The 9,168-nt window shown below is 41.3% G+C and overlaps 1 long non-coding RNA gene across 3 annotated transcripts in view; it reads left to right on the top strand.

Moving 5' to 3' along the window:
- Positions 1-9,168, top strand: part of LOC144286761 (uncharacterized) — a 48,933-nt gene that overhangs the window by 17,467 nt on the left and 22,298 nt on the right. For all 3 annotated transcript variants that reach the window (XR_013354723.1, XR_013354724.1, XR_013354722.1), the window contains exon 3: positions 8,851-8,935. This is a non-coding gene — a long non-coding RNA (uncharacterized LOC144286761). The remainder of the gene's footprint in view (positions 1-8,850; positions 8,936-9,168) is intronic.

Raw genomic sequence — 9,168 nt, forward strand, 5'->3', positions numbered from 1 at the left:
GGGTTATCACTTTCTTAAAATTGCACTCAAACTGCCTTTTCTTAAATATACTTGGGAAATTCAAGAAGCCATCAGTACCAATGATGCTGTAGCTGAACAGAGCCTTTGATCAAAGACAGGATAGCAGAGGAGTGGATGGGTGAGGGTCCCAGGAAACCCCTGGTCATCAGGCTAATTAGGTCTGTAGGTTCTTTCAGTTGTAAACTCTTAATATTCTTGTTTAAGGATATATGCTTTTTTGGGTAAATGGTGAAATAGAAATGATAAGCTAATGAAGAAGTAAGCATCCTCATATCTCTTTGATTACATTGATCTTTATGTCTATGCATGTCAGCAAACCTGGCCTTCTCGTCCTGTTTCCTGTCTCTAGAACAAGATTTCTCAACCTTGGCACTGTTGACATTTTAGACCAGATCATTCTTTCTGGAGAGGTGCTGACCTTTGCATCCCTGGCCTCTGCCCACCAGGTGCTAGTGGCAGCCCCCTACTGGTCACAAATGTGACAAAAAATGTCTTCAGACATGGCCAAATGTTGCCGTGGCAACAAAAATCAGCCCTGATTGAGAGCCATGACTCCAGGGTAAACAGATTTTCCAAGACAGTCCATATGTTTTCCCGGCTATAGGACAGGTCCTTTCACTCTCCAGAGTGTTGTGATCTGGACAGGGAGTTAAGTGGTTCCCCCCAGTTACTGTGGTCTCAGTAAATCACAACTCCATATTTCCAGTTGCTTATGCCAAAACTGAAGATGTTCTTAACTGTGCTCATTCCCTGATACCCCCAGCCAAGCACTCGTGGGTCCAGTTAAATAACACCACCTTTAAACTGTGTGCTGTGTCTAGCACCTCTCTCCACATCCGGTGACTGATGCCACCGCTTTTCTTGCCCAGCAAAACGTGTGTCCCTCTTCCGGCTATTCTCAGCACAGCCGCCAAAGCTGTCATGTCTGATTAGAAGTGGGATCATGCCACTCCTGCACTCAAAATCCTTCAGGGGCTTCCCCTTCCACTCAGAGGAAAAGCCAAAATCCAGCTGTGCTGGCCTCTGCTATTCCTTGGACACCTGGCAGGTCCTGATTCAAGGCTTTCCTCTGTGAATTCCTTCTGCTTGGTCCCCTCCTGCTCACCCCATTCCGGACATCTGCGTAGCTGCTCCCTTGTTTCCTCAAGTTCGTATTCTACTGTCAGCTTCCCAGACCACCCTACTTACAACCGCCCCCTCGATTCCTCTCCCCTGATTTATTTTTTCCATAGCTCTTAACCATTATCTGACATACTAAAATTGTACCCGTTTATTTATTTGCTTACTTCCTAAGTTATTGTGTGGCTTTCAGGATGAGAATGCAGACTCCATGAAGGCAAGGACTTTTCTCTGTTTTACTTGCTGTGCTGTGCTTAGTGCCTTTAGCAGTTTCCCCAGGAAATGCGTGGTGGGCACTCATTAAATACTGAATGAGTGCAATAATGAGTTTATTGAATGCTTGCTTGCTTCTAGGCCTGGGGCTGAATGCTGAGTATTCAAAAGGAAGTGCAGTCCTGTTCCTACCTTCAGGAAGCTTACAGTCTATCAGCGGACATGCACATGTGAACACATAAGCACAGTCGAGCAAGATGTTTGCAATAAAGAGAAGAATGCAGGGAGGTAGGATAGAGGAATAGAAGGGGTTGGTGGAGCACAAGGGGAGTGCTCTGTGTTGAGCAGGAAGTAGATGGTGGGGACAGGATGGTACTTAAGATGCTCTTTTCTTCTTTCTTTTTTTTTAAGATTTAGTTTATTTATTTGAAAGAGAGATAGCGAAGTAGAGCATGAGCAAGGGGAGAGGCAGAGGGAGAAGCAGACTCCTGATGAGCAGGGAGCCTGTTGCAGGGCTCGATCTCAGGACCCTGGGATCATGACCTGAGCCAAAGACAAACACTTCACCCACCGTGCCACCCAGGCACCCCTAAGATGCTCTTTCCTGCTGCCCTATCTCAGTCCATAATCTGCCTTCCTCCTGTGGTGCAAATACAGAGCGAATGGCAATCTAAAGCCACCACGTGTACAATCCTGACTCTTTAGCATGGTATGTGGCACTCGCCATCAGTTGGCTCCCTGCCCAAGTTTATTATTGCAGAAGAGTTCCTGCAAACTGCCTTTCTCACCAACTAGACTGGTGGGAACAGGATGTGTTTTTGCCACCCTGAGGCTTCTCCTTGCTCCTGGGATGCCCTCCCCCACTGCATGGTCGATATGACAGGCTTCAAGATTGGGCTGACATGGAATAATCTTGATGAAGGCTTCTTGATGTCACTTTCCGTCTGGATGAATTATCACACAAAAGGCGATAGGCACCTGCATTAGGCAGCGTGGAAAAGCATGTTTCTCAACAGAATGAACCTATTAAGAAGGTTCGAAGAACAGTGCAAAAACATAAATACCATCCATCAAGACTGTGTTATGAACTTTGAATAACTGCAGTCTGAGATGCACATTCCTGGAACAAGAAATGACAAACCTGTCATAGGTAGGTATAAACAAGGAGACAACATAGGCTCAGGGCCCGGGCGATGAGAGAAGAGGAAGATTAGTACCTTTTCAAAGCATTTCCCTCATCTGCCTAAAGTTTAATCTGGGACAGGTTGGAATTAAATTCTGGACCACACTATATTTATGACTACATATAATTGTATTTAAATGTAGATTAAAACGAAATCCGTAGTAAACTAGATAAGTTTATCTTAGGTTTTGAGTTTTATGATTTATAACTACTAATCTCTATTATTGTGATAAAGTTGGGGGTTGAAAGTACCAATTCAAGTATTTTTAAAAGTAAATGTTACAACCAGGTAGACCAGAATGTGATTGCAACCAAGATTCAACCAGAGTCTGATCAGTTGGGTCAGCAGCATGCTTTGTAGAAGAGTATCTGTAGGACCTGTTACTCTTTGAATACTTATTCAACAATTGGATACTTGAGTATTAACTTCAACATGCAGTTGAACAATTCTATAGCTGAAGGCCTAAGTATCAGGCATTATTTTGATCCTATCACATTGTTAAGAACCTATGAATTAAGTGTGTTTTCTCTACTTCCACATAATGAAGCTGAAGCTTAAGGAGGTTTAAGACCTTCAGCAGCCAGCAAGACAAGAATGCAAGATCCAAACCCAGTTTATTCCAAAGTCAAAGCTCATTCTTTTTTTTATATCAATATTTTTCATTTATTTATTAGAGAGAGAGAGAGCATTGGGAGAAACAGAGGGGAAGGGACAAGCAGGCTCTGCACTGAGCATGAAGCTCTATGTAGGGCTTGATTCCAGGATCCTGAGATCATGACCTGAGCCAAAACCAAGAATCAGATGCTCAACCGACTGAGCTACCCAGGCACCCTAAAGCTCATTCTTTTTTTTTTCCCAAAGTTCATTCTTAACCACAAAGCACATCTGCCTCTGTGCTACAGCAATGGATGATTTCATTTTAGGCATTTGTATCTGAATTGAGGATAATCTTTTGCATCCAATTTATACAGATTTTGATGGGAATCTGTGTGTCATGAATCTTGGTTAGTCACAGAAATTATTTATTCAGTCTGTAATTGTTACAGTGTAAACTCATTGAGATTAATGAAATAGCTGATAATAATGTTTGAGGCCTAATTGTTATCTTGGGCAGGTATACTGCATGCTTGGTATCTAATCACATAATGGGCCTTTGTGAAAACAAGAACAGTTCTAAGACTAGTATCAGCAATTCATGAAGGAAGATTAAAGCAGCTGACAAGGTCTTGAAAATTCCCCTGGGTATTATGGATTTCATTTTAAGTGAAAAATGCAAAGCAATTAAATTTCTTGTAACAGAATTCCTTAATTACACACAATTTATACTGATGATTTAATTTTACTTAAAAGTTAGCAACTTTGATTTCTTACAAATATGTAAAATGCATTGGTACATATGGAAAAGATGAAGAGGGTATGCAAAAAAAAAAAAAAAAAAAAAAATTTGGCCTAAGGGGTAGTAAGGGAACTGGAAGATTTTTCTCCTTAAAAAATTTTTCAGGGCAGCCCAGGTGGCTCAGCGGTTTGGTGCCGCCTTCAGCCCAGGGCCTGATCCTGGAGACTGGGGATGGAGTCCCACGTCAGGCCCCCAGCATGGAGCCTGCTTCTCCCTCTGCCTGTGTCTCTGCCTCTCTCTCTCTCTCTCTCTGCCTCCTGCCCCCGCCGTGTCCTTCATGAATAAATAAATAAAATATTCTTAAATTTTTTTTCAATATTATTGTTTAAATGGTTTCTCATTTTTAAAAGAAACAAATAAGTAAAACTTACTAACGCATAGAATAACGTAGCAGATTGTATTGTATTTTGCTATTTATGTGCTGTTACACAAGTCACTTCATTCCATACATTTAGAATATATTTATTATAAAAACAACTAGATGACAAATTACCCCATCCCTTCTACTTGCCCTAAAATCCCTTGGGGGCAAATCACCTCTTATAGTTGAATTGTGTTCCCCAAAAGATACGTTCAAGTCCTACCCCTTGTGAATTTGACCTTATTTGGAAATGTCTTTGTAGATGCAGTCAAATTAAGACTAGGTAATATTGGATTAATATAGGCTTTAATCCAATGACTGGTATCCTTATCAAGCAAGGGATACTTGGACACACAGAAGACAAACAGGGAAAAGCCAAGTGACAACAGAAGCAGAAATCGGAGTGATGCATCTACAAACCAGGCATCACCAAGGATTGTGGGCGGTCACCAGAAGGAAAAAGCAAGGAAGCCTCAGAGGCAGCGCAGCCCTGCCAACATCTTGATTTCAGACTTCTGGCTGCCAGAACTGTGAGACGATGAATTTCTGTTGTTTGAAGCCACTCAGTTTGTGGTAATTTGTTACAACAGCCTTATATTGGGTGTTGCATCACCCAAACCTGCAAGGTCCACATGGCATCACCATCTGCATGGGATGAAGCGAAGGAAGCAGTGTGGCATTGGATAACCCAGGAATAGGAGGACTCTCAAATCTTCCACAGGTACTTGCTGAGAACTGCAGCCCAAACTAGGAAGGATTCTGCTGGATTGAATTCATGAATGTATGCAAGAGGCTAGGATGGCATAAGGTCCAATCATGTCTAATGATACTTGAGGAATCCAATCTCCATAAGCTCAGGAAACTAGCACATCAAAGATCCTTTCCAGGAAAGTTCTGTTTTGAACATGATGGAGTTACAGCCTACCCAGCCTTCCTTCAGATAAACTCTGAGCAAAATACCAAAAACAACAAGCAACAGCAGACAGATTTTGGAAGGCTTAAACTCAGATGGAAAGCTCCCCCTCTTTCTTGTCAGGCAAACCAGGAAAGGGGCTTAGGGCAATCCGCTTCCACAGAGTGAGGAGGGAATCCCAGAAAAGACATCATGAGAGATGGAGGACCCCAAAGTCAGTGTGAAAGCCTGCCAAGTTTCTGGCTCATCCTCGGGACACACACATGGGCAAAACAGGCTGAAGTCAGTCTGAAATGAGAGCCGAGACACCACCCAACACAGGTGTTGACAGTTTGCAGTTAATTGCCTACTACAACATAAATATCAACAATCTGGAGGAAAATAATAGAATCCACAGTGTCTAGGTTACAAGGCAAAATTATATACAAAGAGTCAGAAAAGATGAGATCTGTTTTAAAGGGAGAAGACAGTCCACTGATGTCGACTCCAAGATGACCAACGCGTTAGAGTTAATCAGACTAGACTTAAATGCAACTGTTGTAACTATACTGAATGAAGCAAAAGGAAACATGCTGGCAGAGAATCAAAATACAGGAAATTTATAGAAACGTAAAAAAGAAACGTAGATTTTTAAGCAAAAATACAACATAAAAATAAGTTCTGGTAATACAAATTCAAATCTAAAATTGATTGGATGGCCTCAGTAGAAGAATGGAGATGATAGAGGACATGATCAGTGAACCTCATAGGTAGGTAGGTAGATAGATCTCTTTTTTTTTTTTTTTCTTTTTTTGATCTCTTTCTGAGGAGTGTACTATAGTGAGCTCCCAATAAGAAATAGGAGTGGAAAGATTTTGATGTAAAGACTCGTGATAAGCATTAAGTATATACTTAATTTGAAATATTAATAAAGAGTAACAGGGATGCCTGGGTGGCTCAGTCGGTGAAGCATCTGACTCTTGATTTTGGCTCAGGTCATGATCTTGGGGTCCTGGGATCGAGCCCCATCAAGCTGAATGCTTAGGGAGTCTGCTTGAGGATTCTCTCTCCCTCTCCCCTGGCCCCTCCGTTGCTCACTCTCTCTCTCTCTCTCTCGCTTTTCAATAACAGTAATAAGGGATAATGCATTATACTGTAGATACAGTACAATTATTTTGAATGATGAAGAATCAGGACTTTATGTAAAAAGTAGAATAAGCTTGCTGATCTTCTTAGTGGTCTTAGGACTAAAAAAACTTAAAATCAGATGTTGGACAGGTGAAGGAGAAAAAGAAAAGGTAGATGAGATTGCTGGCTATTCAATATTGCTTAGAGTAGGAGGCCAGGCAACAATCTATTATGACTAAACACAGTTTATCCCAGGAATACAAGGGTGGCTCAGTATTAGAAAAATCCAAAATTTATCACATTTATGGGACTAAACGGGAAAATGATATAATCATCTCTGTAGATGTAAAAAAGACATTTGACCAATTTAATACCTGTTCTTTAATACCTTTCCAAAAATGTTCAAGTATTGATACATGTGTGCTTCCTAACATGTGAATTATGTGCATGCACACACACACACACACACACTTCATGAAGACTTACTCGAGCTTTTCCTGCAAAACTCAGAAACAATATAATGATGCTTACAATCTCCACTCTTATTTAATACTATGTTGGAAGTATTAACTGACATACTTAGATAATAGTTATCAATCAAGATACAGAGATTAAAAAGCAAGAAGTAAAACTATAGAGACCTGTGCTATCCAATAAGGTAGCTGAAAGCCACATGTGAATGTTTACATTTAAAGTGAATGTTCTTGGGGATCCCTGGGTAGCTCAGTGGTTTGGCACCAGCCTTTGGCCCAGGGTGTGATCCTGGAGTCCCGGGATCGAGTCCCACATCGGGCTCCTGGCATAGAGCCTGCTTCTCCCTCCTCCTGTGTCTCTGCCTCTCTCTCTCTCTCTATGTCTATCATAAATAAATACATAAATAAATATTAAAAAAAAATAAAGTGAATGTTCTCAGGGGTGCCTGAGTGACTCAGTGGGTTAAGTGACTGACTTTTGGTTTCAGCTCAGGTCATGGTCTCTGAGGAAGGTGATCAAGCCCCGCATCAGGCTCCTTGCTCAGCTGAGAGTCCCTCTGCCCCTCCCTCCTCTGCAATAAACAAATAAATCTTAAAAAAAAAATAAAGTAAGTATTGTCAGTTTGGGGGCACATGAGTGGCTCAGTAGGTTAAGCATCTGCCGTCAGCTCAGGTTGGGATCTCAGGGTCCTGCAAGCTCTATATGGGGCTCCCTGTTCAGTGAGGAGTCTGCTTTTTCCTCTCCCTCTGCTTCTACCCCGCCCCACTGCTCATGCTCTCTCTCTCTCTCTCTTTCTCTCTTTCTCAGATAAATAAAGTCTTAGGAAAAAGAAAAAACTATTGTCCCTGGCTTGGAGCCCATTGTGAGGCTCTAGCCCCGGACCCTGAGATCATGACCTGAGTGGAAATCAAGAGCTGGCCAGTTAACTTACTGAGCCATCCAAGCCCCACCAAGATTTAATAATAAAAAGTTTTTTGGAACGAAGTTTTTATAAGTAAAAGAAAGTTAGTCACATTAGGCACAGTCCAGGTACTTCCTAACTATATGCAGATCGTGGCTGCTATTTTGGACAAGGTAGATATTAAACATTTCCATCATTACAAAAACTTCTGTTGGACAGTTCTATTATAGAATATATGAATATATATATATATAACTTGAATATAACGTATATATAACTGGAATATATATATATATATATATATATATATATAACTTGAAACTCAAAATAAGCAGTGGAAAAAATACTACCAACAATTAAAAAATTAGGAAAGTGCTGAGTTTTAAAATTAATGTACCAAATCAGTATCTTGCATATATAGGCTATTTTTACAATAGCAATAAATATAAATAAATATAAATTTTCATGCTCTTGGATAGGAATGCTCAACATCATGAAAATTTTAGTTTTCCCTTCATTAATCTACAGACATAATGCAGTCCCAATAGAAATATGATTTTTTTGTGTTTTTTTTTTTTTCTGTAATGAGACGTGTAGGTTATAAGATGCCTGAGGAGAATTAAACAAGCAAGAAGGCCCTGACTAAGGAAAGCAGTGGGGGGAGTGGTGGCTGCTGGTTTGCAAACTGGCCCCCTACAGGGAGGGCCAGAGAAATGGAGACAAGGCAGGCCACTCCAGAAGGGCAGGTGGCAGTTTTAAGAAGGGAACTCATGTGGCTTGTTTTGGGTGCCACCTGGTGAGTAGATCTCTGAACCAAAGGGAGAATCTTAAACATTTACACAGAGGCCTTCCATCATGTGCACCATCCAGAAGGTCTCAACAACACATGGCTCTCTCAAGACTACATCCCTGAAAATGCCTCTGGCTGTCCGCATGGCGGGCAAAACATACCTTGTACATTCCAAGTACAGGAGAGGGAGTGAGGAGCCGCTGAGTACCCGGGTCCAGTGTAGGGTGGGGGGTTTGGGAGTTGGGAGTGGGGGGACTGCAGGATGGTCAACCAGTGGTCATATCCTCTCCATGACTTCCTCCAATAGTAGTCTTACCAGATATTAAAATATACTCTAAAGCAGTGATTCTCAACTTTTTTTTCCCCTCCAGGGAACACTCAGCGATGTCTGGAGACATTTTTGGTTGTCATAGCTAAGGGGTTGGGGTAGGAGCAGTGGGCTGCTACTGGCATCTGGTGAGTAGAAGCAAAGGATAATGCTACATATCCTGCAGTGCACAGAAGAGCCCCCCTACAAAAAAAGAATGATCTTGTCCATAATGACAATACTGCAGAGGTTGAGAATCTTGGCTCTAAAGCTTCTTTAACTAAGCCAAAAAAAAAAAAAAAAAAAAAAGAAAGAAAGAAAGAAAAAAAAAAGAAAAAACTAAGCCATCTCTGTATTAGTGCATGAATAATGGGCCACTGGA

This window comes from Canis aureus, chromosome 16 (genome assembly GCF_053574225.1).
Source record: "Canis aureus isolate CA01 chromosome 16, VMU_Caureus_v.1.0, whole genome shotgun sequence".
NCBI lineage: Eukaryota > Metazoa > Chordata > Mammalia > Carnivora > Canidae > Canis > Canis aureus.